Source organism: Triticum dicoccoides, chromosome 6A, assembly GCF_002162155.2.
Source record: "Triticum dicoccoides isolate Atlit2015 ecotype Zavitan chromosome 6A, WEW_v2.0, whole genome shotgun sequence".
NCBI lineage: Eukaryota > Viridiplantae > Streptophyta > Magnoliopsida > Poales > Poaceae > Triticum > Triticum dicoccoides.
Genome location: NC_041390.1, coordinates 615,593,780 through 615,603,518, shown reverse-complemented (window position 1 = coordinate 615,603,518; position 9,739 = coordinate 615,593,780).

The window sequence follows — 9,739 nt, the reverse complement described above, 5'->3', positions numbered from 1 at the left end:
CCCTCTCTCATGGAGATCTATTCGATGTAATCTTCTTCTTTTTGCGGTGTGTTTGTTGAGACCGATGAATTGTGGGTTTATGATCAAGTCTATCTATGAACAATATTTGAATCTTTTCTGAATTCTTTTATGTATGATTGGTTATCTTTGTAAGTCTCTTCGAATTATCTGTTTGGTTTGGCCGACTAGATTGGTAGTTCTTGCCATGGGAGAAGTGCTTAGCTTTGGGTTCGATCTTGTGGTGTCCTTTCCTAGTGACAGAAGGGGCAGCAAGGCACGTATTATATCGTTGCCATCGAGGATAACAAGATGGGGTTTATTTCATATTGCATGAATTTATCTCTCTACATCATGCCATCTTGCTTAAAGCATTACTCTGTTTTTAACTTAATACTCTAGATACATGCTGGATAGCAGTCGATGAGTGGAGTAATAGTAGTAGATGCAGAATCATTTCGATCTACTTGTCACGGACGTGATGCCTATATACATGATCATGCCTAGATATTCTCATAACTATGCTCAATTCTGTCAATTGCTCAACAGTAATTTGTTCACTCACCGTAGAATACTTATGCTCTTGAGAGAAGCCACTAGTGAAACCTATGGCCCCCGGGTCTATTCTCATCATATCAATCTCCATCACATTAATCTTGCTTTGCTTTTTACTTTGCCTTTTACTTTTCACTTTGCATCTTTATACCAAAAATACCAAAAAAAAATTATCTCTATCAGATCTCACTCTCGTAAGTGACCGTGAAGGGATTGACAACCCCTAATCGCGTTGGTTGCGAGTAGCTATCTTTTTGTGCAGGTATGAGGGACTTGAGCATGGCCTCCTACTGGATTGATACCTTGGTTCTCAAAAACTGAGGGAAATACTTACGCTACTCTGCTGCATCATCCTCTCCTCTTCGGGGAAAACCAACGCAAGCTCAAGAGGTAGCAAGAAATGCCCGGGATCACCCACCACCGGTTAGTCCCTTTTTTGTGGTTTTTGCGAGCTGTGTAGTAGATTGACGCGCCGGTGTGCGTGTAGATGGAATTGACCTTGTGCGAGAAGTTCTTGCTATCCGATTCGTCTGATTCGGACGACTCGGATGTTGAGACCATGCTTGCGACCTTTCAGCAGCAAACATTAGTCATGGCACTTGCCGTGAAGGAACATGAAGACGAGCACCAGAAGAGGAGGCGAGGATCTACTGTCGGGCGTCTGTGCATTCCTCGGAATCGCCATCTTGGGAACGAGATGTTGATGCAAGACTATTTCGCGGATAATCCTACATATCCTCCACACCTCTTCCAGAGAAGGTACCAAATGCGCTGATCCCTCTTTGTGAAACTTGTTCAAGCTTAAAGGGATTTAGTGCATATCAAAAAATCTCCGCAGCTATGCGGGTGATTGCATATGGCGTTCCGGCTGACTATGCCGATGAGTATCTTCACATTGGTGAAGATAGCACAATTGAGTCTTGATACGTCTCCAACGTATCTATAATTTTTGATTTCTCCATGCTATATTATCTACTGTTTTGGACTATCTTGGGCTTTATTTTCCACTTTTATATTACTTTTGGGACTAACCTATTAACCGAAGGCCCAGCCCAGATTTGCTGTTTTTTGTCTATTTCAGTGTTTCGAAGAAAAGGAATATCAAACGGAGTCCAAAAGACCTGAAACTCCACGGAACCTGTTTTTGGACCAGAAGAAGCCCATGGAGTACCAGAAGCTCACCAGGGGAGTCCCGGGCTGCCCACGAGGGTGGGGGCGCGCCCACCCCCCTGGGGCGCGCCCCCCTACCTCGTAGCCAGCCCGAAAGTCCACCGACGTACCTCCTGCACCCATATATACTCTCGTGACCTAAAACTTCCAGAGGGAGATTGGATCAGAAGTTCCGCCGCCGCAAGCCTCTGTAGCCACGAAAAACCAATCGGGGCCCTCTCCGGCACCCTGCCGGAGGGGGCCATCATCACCGGTGGCCATGGAGGAGTATCTCGGAGGGGTCTTCATCACCATGAAGGCCAAGGACCAAAAGGTGGAGGCCATGGAGGAGGAAGCACAAGGGGGAGAACCTCTCCTCCTCTCTTCCGGTGGCGCCGGAGTGCCATTGGGAGGGAAATCATCGCCACGGTGATTGTCGGTGTCAAAACCGGCGGATCTCGGGTAGGGGGTCCCAAACTGTGCATCTAGGCGGATGGTAACAGGAGACAAGGGACACAATGTTTTACCCAGGTTCGGGCCCTCTTGATGGAGGTAAAACCCTACGTCCTGCTTGATTAATATTGATGATATGGGTAGTACAAGAGTAGATCTACCACGAGATCAAGGAGGCTAAACCCTAGAAGCTAGCCTATGGTATGATTGTTGTATGTTGTCCTACGGACTAAAACCCTCCGGTTTATATAGACACCGGAGAGGGTTAGGGTTACACAAAGTCGGTTACAATGGTAGGAGATCTGAATATCCGCATCGCCAAGCTTGCCTTCCACGCCAAGGAAAGTTCCCTCCGGACACGGGACGAAGTCTTCAATCTTGTATCTTCTTAGTCCAGGAGTCCGGCTGATGGTATAGTCCGGCCATCCGGACACCCCCTAATCTAGGACTCCCTCAGTAGCCCCTGAACCAGGCTTCAATGACGATGAGTCCAGCGCGCAGATTGTCTTCGGCATTGCAAGGCGGGTTCCTCCTCCAAGTACTTCATAGAATATTTTAAACACTAAGGATAGTGTTCGGCTCTGCAAAATAAGTTTCCACATATTGCCATAGAGAGAATAATATTTACACAAATCTAATCTGCTGACGTATTCCGTAGCGTGACATCACACTACGGCCAAGGCTTTATTCGAATCGTTTTTACTCCCCCACCTCAGCACATTTTGCGAGGCGGTTCCCTTGGCACGTCTTTGTCAAAGCAGAGATCATGTACCCTCATTTACGGGATTCTCATCAATACAGATGTGGGTAACCCAACCGCGCCATTTATCACGGCGCTTGGGAGATAAGCGAGTTTTACCAGGCCGATGGGGACGCTTAACCGCATCCGCCCATATAAGGGGATAAGGATCCACCTTTTTCACCTACGCCTTCTTCCTCCTTTGCTTATCCATTCTCCGCGCACTCAAGCTCCAGCGCCCAAGCCCGCACTTCCCACCTCAACCTTCTTCAGCCATGTCCGGAGCGGGAGCCAAGTGGATGGTCTCCTCCGTCACGGAGGGCCATATCAAAAAACTGAGGAAGGCCGAATACTTGTCTAACGACATCGCGCACCGGCTTCCCGAAAAGGGGCAGCTCCTCCCCACCCCAAGGCCCCACAAGAGGGTAGTATTCCTTCCCCACTTCCTCCGCGGACTGGGTTTTCCTCTCCACCCGTTCGTCCGGGGGCTCATGTTCTACTATGGCCTGGATTTCCATGATCTGGCCCCGAACTTTGTCCTCAACATCTCGGCGTTTATCGTCGTGTGCGAGGCTTTCCTCTGCATCCGCCCCCATTTCGGCCTATGGCTCAAGACCTTCAACGTCAAGCCAAAGGTGGTGCGAGGCAACCAGGCGGAGTGCGGAGGCGCCATGGCGGGCAAGATGGCCAACGTCCTATGGCTCGAGGGCTCCTTTGTGGAGACCCTGAAGGGGTGGCAGTCAGGGTGGTTTTACATCACCGAGCCACGCGATCCGGAATGGATCGCAGCCCCTGAGTTCCGGTCCGGACCCCCCATGCGGCTCACGTCCTGGAAAGAGACGGGCCTGTCATGGGGAAACAAAGGAGAAGTAACCGGACTGCAAAAATGCATCCAAACCCTGGTGAACAAGCAGCTCAAGCTTGTCAATGTAGTCCAAGTTATGCTCGTCCGCCGGATCCTCCCGTGTCAACAACGGGATTTCAATCTGTGGGAGTTCGACCCGGCGTAGCACCCAACCCTGAGCAGGCTCTTCGACACGACGTACGAAGACGCCTGGAAGGTGTTATTCAAAGGCGCCGAGGCTCCCGCATCCGCTTCCGAGGACCGCGGATTCAGTATGCAGCGTCACGCTGGCGAGGTAAGCTATTTTTACCTTTAACAGGATGTTGGTTTTTTATAGTTTGACTCTATGCGGGATCTAAACTCCCTTTCCTTTGACAGGATTGGCAGGTGAAGTCCGGATAGATCGACTGTCCGGCCCCTCTGCCCGAAGACCCAGCCAATGCTCACTTAGCGAAGCTGCTGGCTCTGGCACCTTACGTGGTGCCGGAGAAGAAGGCCAAGAAGAAGGCCACGGGGACTCGAAAGAGTTCCCGGCGTATGGTGGTGTCGGACTCATCGTCCGACGACTTCGAGATGCCCTCCTCCCGTGAAGACGAGGAGGAGGAAGAAGAAACCTCTCCCCCTCCAGCGGGGGGAGGAAAGAAGAGGAAGGCCGCCCCAACAGGGTAGGCCGAAGGGTCCAAGAAGGGGAAGACCCTTCCTTCGGACTACTCCACCGACGCCAACGAGGGCGAAGAGGAGTGGCCGCACAGGGCCAAGCGCCCGGCGAAATCATAAGTACTCGGATACCAGAGTGATTTATAGTACTCCTTTATGGCACAGCCTTTCCTTATGTCGAATACAATTATGTAGCCCGCCCAAGGCCAGGCTCGACGAGTCATCGAGTGGCTCCCTGGATTCGTCGGATGTGAATTCCCTTCCGACGGCTACCTCCCCCCGCCCCACGGACGATGCCGAAGTGTTGTCCCAACAAGTTCCAAGCCAGGAGGAGGTGGTCCTGGAGGCGCCACAAGGCGACCTCCCGGACTCCAGGAGTAAAGGGGATAAGACCCCCCAGGGCTCCAAGTCCGGCTTTGAGCCGGACACCGCGCCGGAATCGTCAATGATTCCGGACCGCGGTAGGCGAACTCCTTCCAAGAGGAGCAAGCCTACTGAGCTGGCGGCCCCCGTCCAACCGGAGGCGCCGGACAATCTGCTGGAGGTGCTTAAAGGCGCCTCCATCGACAAGGAGCACCGCACTATTATGAGTGCGGTGATCCAGAAGGTTCAGTCCGCCAAGAGCGGACTGACTGAAGCTTGTGCTAGCCTTCTAACAGGCTTCGAGGTAAGTAAAAAATATGTAAAAAATATTACCGCATAGACAGTAGCCCCTGATGCTCTGTTTGGCGTTCGGAAAGAAAAGACGAATAGAGGATCTAGTAAATTTCGCAGGAGTCTAACAAAAAATGAGTCAATATGCGTATGCAGGCTTCGCTGCTTGTGACCGCCGCACTGACTGCGGAGGTGGGCACACTGAAGCAGGGCCTCGAGCGGTCCGAGCAAGAGCTCGGCCTTGCCAAGCGGCAGCTCGAGGAGAAAGAAGGTAAGAGATACCTTATAGAAAAATATATAAAAGATGCAATTGCAAAAAAGGACAGGATTGACGCGGCTTATTGTAGGGGCCACAACTGAGGTGGCAACCCTCAAGCAAGCGCTGGCCGAGGCCGAGAAGAGAGCGGCCATGGAGCGCACCGAGCGGGAGAAATATGAGGCACAAGTTGGCGAGGTACGGTAAGAGCTCCAGACTCTCATGGAAAAACATGAGAGTTTGGAGCTTGACTCAAGGACGCGAGCGTCCGAGCTTGCGGCGGCTATTGAAAGTGCCAAGTCTGCCAAGGCCGAATCCCGAAAGGCCCTCCAGGAGTTAGATGCGGTGAAAAAGATAGCGGCGGGTAAGGCATTCTTTATGCAAAGCAGACATATAAAAGTAAGCTACTTGTTACTTACCCGAATCTGGAGCTCTCCAGGGGCATTCGCAGATCTTCCCCGTAGCGTATCCGATGCCGTCGCATTCTACCGAGCCGAGGAGGGCAGCTCGACGGAGAAGGTGCTCTGGTCTCAGTATGCTGAGGCTGGACACCCTGTGCCCTTGAGCGACCAGCTGAAGCAGCTGGTCGAGCTCCACAAGGCGGCCGAATAGGCCATGAAGGGCCTCATAGTTCGGCTGTGGCCTGGAGAGGCTCTGCCTGGGAGCTACTTCGGGTTGGTGCGGCAGCTGGTGGAGGCTTGTCCAAGGCTCAAGGTCATCAAGCGCTCCGTCTGCATCGAAGGTGCCCGTAGGGCCCTTGCCCGTGCTAAGGTGCACTGGGGCAAGCTGGACGGTGAGAAGCTTGTGAAGGACGGGCCACCACCGGGGAAAGAGCATCGCAAGCCCGAGAACTATTATAAGGACGTTCTGAAGGGTGCCCGCCTTATGGCGGATGAATGTACCAGGGATGTAATTTTTGAGTAAACTCGCTCGTTTTGTCCTGTGCGCTGAAAACTTGTTCATATGCGCTAAGCAATGCTTTTTGAATTTAAAATATTACCTTCTGTGCGGCCGTTTATCAAAAATTGAGAGATGGTGAGTCGTCGGCTTCTGCCCCCATGCCACTAGTGCTGGGGTGTTCGGGATAAACCTGAGCGCTCCTTTTCCCATGTTTGGGTCCTTCAAGGGAGGCGCTCAGCACAACGAACAAGGCAATCGGACTATAATGCTTGAACACTCTCACTTAGCCATAGAATTCTATAATTTTAAATTTTGGCAAAGCCCCTAGTATTCGGAAGACCGAGTTCGGGGCTCTATCCACGCCTTGGCCGGACAAAGCCGACTCCTCGCTCTAAGCGACATAACTCTTTAGGGACTCGAAAAACCTCTCGAACAACGACCGGTCTCTCGCTTCATCATGACAGTCAGTTTTAGCTTTCTCTACTGAGGTGCTCAGCCCAGCTCAACTGGGGCACAATCGCAGTAGTTCTCCTAGTGCTACCTTAGCCGATATAGCGGAACGTAAGGCACCAAAACATAGGAGCCGGGCAAACCCAACTATTGACCCAAGACATGATTCGGAGCCGATGCATATAATGCTATAAGTTCGGGGTGTCGCACTTGTTAAAGTGTTCGGACTTCTCACACCATATGGAGGGGTACTACAACCCCTGGTGTATTTGCCGTACCACAGAGTACGGGTGCAACATGTCATTAATGAACATATATTTGTAAAAAAGAGTAATGCAAAAAATAGACAAAAGCTATGCATTGTTTATAGAAAGGCTGCGATCAAAGCAGAACGATAAAAATAGTGCGATAAGCAAAAAGGTTGGACTATTTAACATGTCCGGTCCAGGGGCAGGCCACGGAATTGTATGCGAAACAGTATACTGCTCGTGATAGAGACCACCTGGGAGTTCCATAATGCGGCATGGCTTGTCTGCTTCCCTGGTTCTTGTATCGTTTGTGTGGCAATTGTACTGCCGGACAGGCCTTCCGGAGAATGGAGTCCTGAAAGTAAGAGAAAATTAAAAAATTAAAAAAAGAATTCAGCAGCCCCTAGTACGGTTTAAGCCGTGTTCTGGGCATGCCGTGATGGTGCCCCTCCCCCTGTGCCCATGGTATTTCAAGAGCGTAGTTATGTACGTGAAGAACTGGTTTCGCTATTTCGCGAGGGCTGGGGTTGGGGCCGGATTGCTATGCCTGCTCAGAACGTGCCAGGCGGTCTTGTTGTAGGTTGCTCCGGGCGCACTTGACAGTGTCCGGCCTTTTAACGGCCGGACTGGAGAACTGCCTAAAGAGGCTGCTTTGTACTTCCGCTATGAGGGCCGCCGTGTGCTCCTCCGTTCGGAGGGAGCGTTCGGTGTTTCCATTGACCGTGATTACTCCTCGAGGGCCTGGCATCTTGAGCTTAAGGTATGCATAGTGCGGTACCACATTGAACTTTGCAAATGCGATTCGCCCGAGCAGTGCGTGATAGCCACTGCGGAACGGGACTATGTCGAAGATTAACTCCTCACATCGGAAATTATCCGGAGATCCGAAGACCACTTCAAGTGTGACTGAGCCTGTACAGTTGGCCTCTACACCTGGTATGACGCCTTTAAAGGTCGTTTTGGTGGGCTTAATCCTCGAGGGATCTATGCCCATTTTCCGCACTGTATCCTGGTAAAGCAGGTTCAGGCTGCCGCCGCCGTCCATAAGGACTCTTGTGAGATGAAATCCGTCAATAATTGGGTCTAGAACCAATGCGGCGAACCCGCCATGACGGATGCTAGTGGGGTGGTCCCTTCGATCAAAGGTAATCGGGCAGGAGGACCATGGGTTGAACTTTGGGGCGACTGGCTCCATCGCATATACGTCCCATAACGCACGCTTCCGCTCCCTCTTGGGGATGTGGGTTGCGTATATCATGTTCACCGTCCGCACTTGTGGGGGAAAACCCTTCTATCCACTGTTGTTCGGCGGCCTGGGCTCCTCCTCGTCGTCTCTACGCAGCCCCTTGTCTCTATCTTCGGCATTTAACTTGCCTGCCTGCTTGAACACCCAACAATCCCTGTTGGTGTGATTGGCTGGCTTTTCGGGGGTGCCATGTATCTGGCACAAGCGGTCGAGTATTCGGTCCAAACTGGACGGGCCCTGAGTATTTCTTTTGAATGGCTTTTTCCGCTGACCGGATTTGTAGCCTCTGAATCCGGCATTGACTGCCGTATCCTCGTTGCTGTCGCTGTTAACGCGGCGCTTTTGCTTGTTCCAACACGACCTGCCACTTTTGTCCTTGGTGTCCGAATTACCAAGGTTCTTGGTCAAGTTATTGCTATGAGCTATCCAGCTGTCTTCTCCCGCGCAAAAGCGGGTCATGAGTGTCGTGAGGGCTGCCATAGATTTCGGCTTTTCCTGTCCAAGGTGCCGAGCAAGCCACTCGTCGTGGATATTATGCTTGAAGGCTGCTAGGGCCTCTGCGTCCGGACAGTTGACTATTTGGTTTTTCTTTGTTAGGAACCATGTCCAGAATTGCCTGGCCAATTCCTCTGGCTGCTGGATTATGTGGCTTAGGTCATCGACATCCGGTGGTCGCACATAGGTACCCTGGAAATTGTCGAGGAATGCGGCTTCCAGGTCCTCCCAAGAACCGATTGATTCTGCCGGCAAGCTATTAAGCCAATGCCGGGCTGGTCCCTTAAGTTTTAGTGGGAGGTATTTGATGGCATGTAGATCATCGCCGCGGGCCATGTGGATATGAAGGAGATAATCCTCGATCCATACCGCAGGATCTGTTGTGCCATCATATGATTCGATGTTCACGGGTTTGAAACCCTCAGGGATTTTATGATCCATTACTTCATCTGTGAAGCATAGTGGGTGTGCGGCGCCTCTGTATTAGGCTATATCACGACGCAGCTCAAACGAGCTTTGTCTATTGTGTTCGGCCCGGCCGGATTTATTATATCCGGAGTGACGATCACCATCACGTGCCGTGGGGCGCCCACGCGATCCGTAGATCGATCTTGTTTTCCTCGCCTTGTCCTCCAATATGTCTCGCAGGTCTGGCGCATTTTCCCGTGCCTTAGCATATTTTGAGCGGCGTCGGGGCGCGGCTTGGGTGGAGGGCCGAGAGGACTCTCTGTCACGGGCACGAGGTGGCCGATCGGCCGTATCATGCGCTGGTGATGTAGGTTTAGGTGCTTCCTTCTCTAATTGGGGTAGCAACCTGCGCTTTGGGTAGCTCTTGGAGGGGCGTTCGAGTTCATACTCTTCGGCCGCGAGGACTTCAGTCCATCTGTCGGCTAGCAAATCTTGATTAGCTCTAAGCTGTTGCTGCTTTTTCTTGAGGCTGCTTGCCGTGGCCATAAGCCTGCATTTGAAACGCTCTTATTCAACGGGATCCTCTGGCACGACGAATTTGTCGTCGTCGAGGCTTGCCTCGTCTTCGGAGGGAGGCATATAATTATCATCCTCGACCTCTCTGTCTGCCGCTCTCTCATGAGGGCTG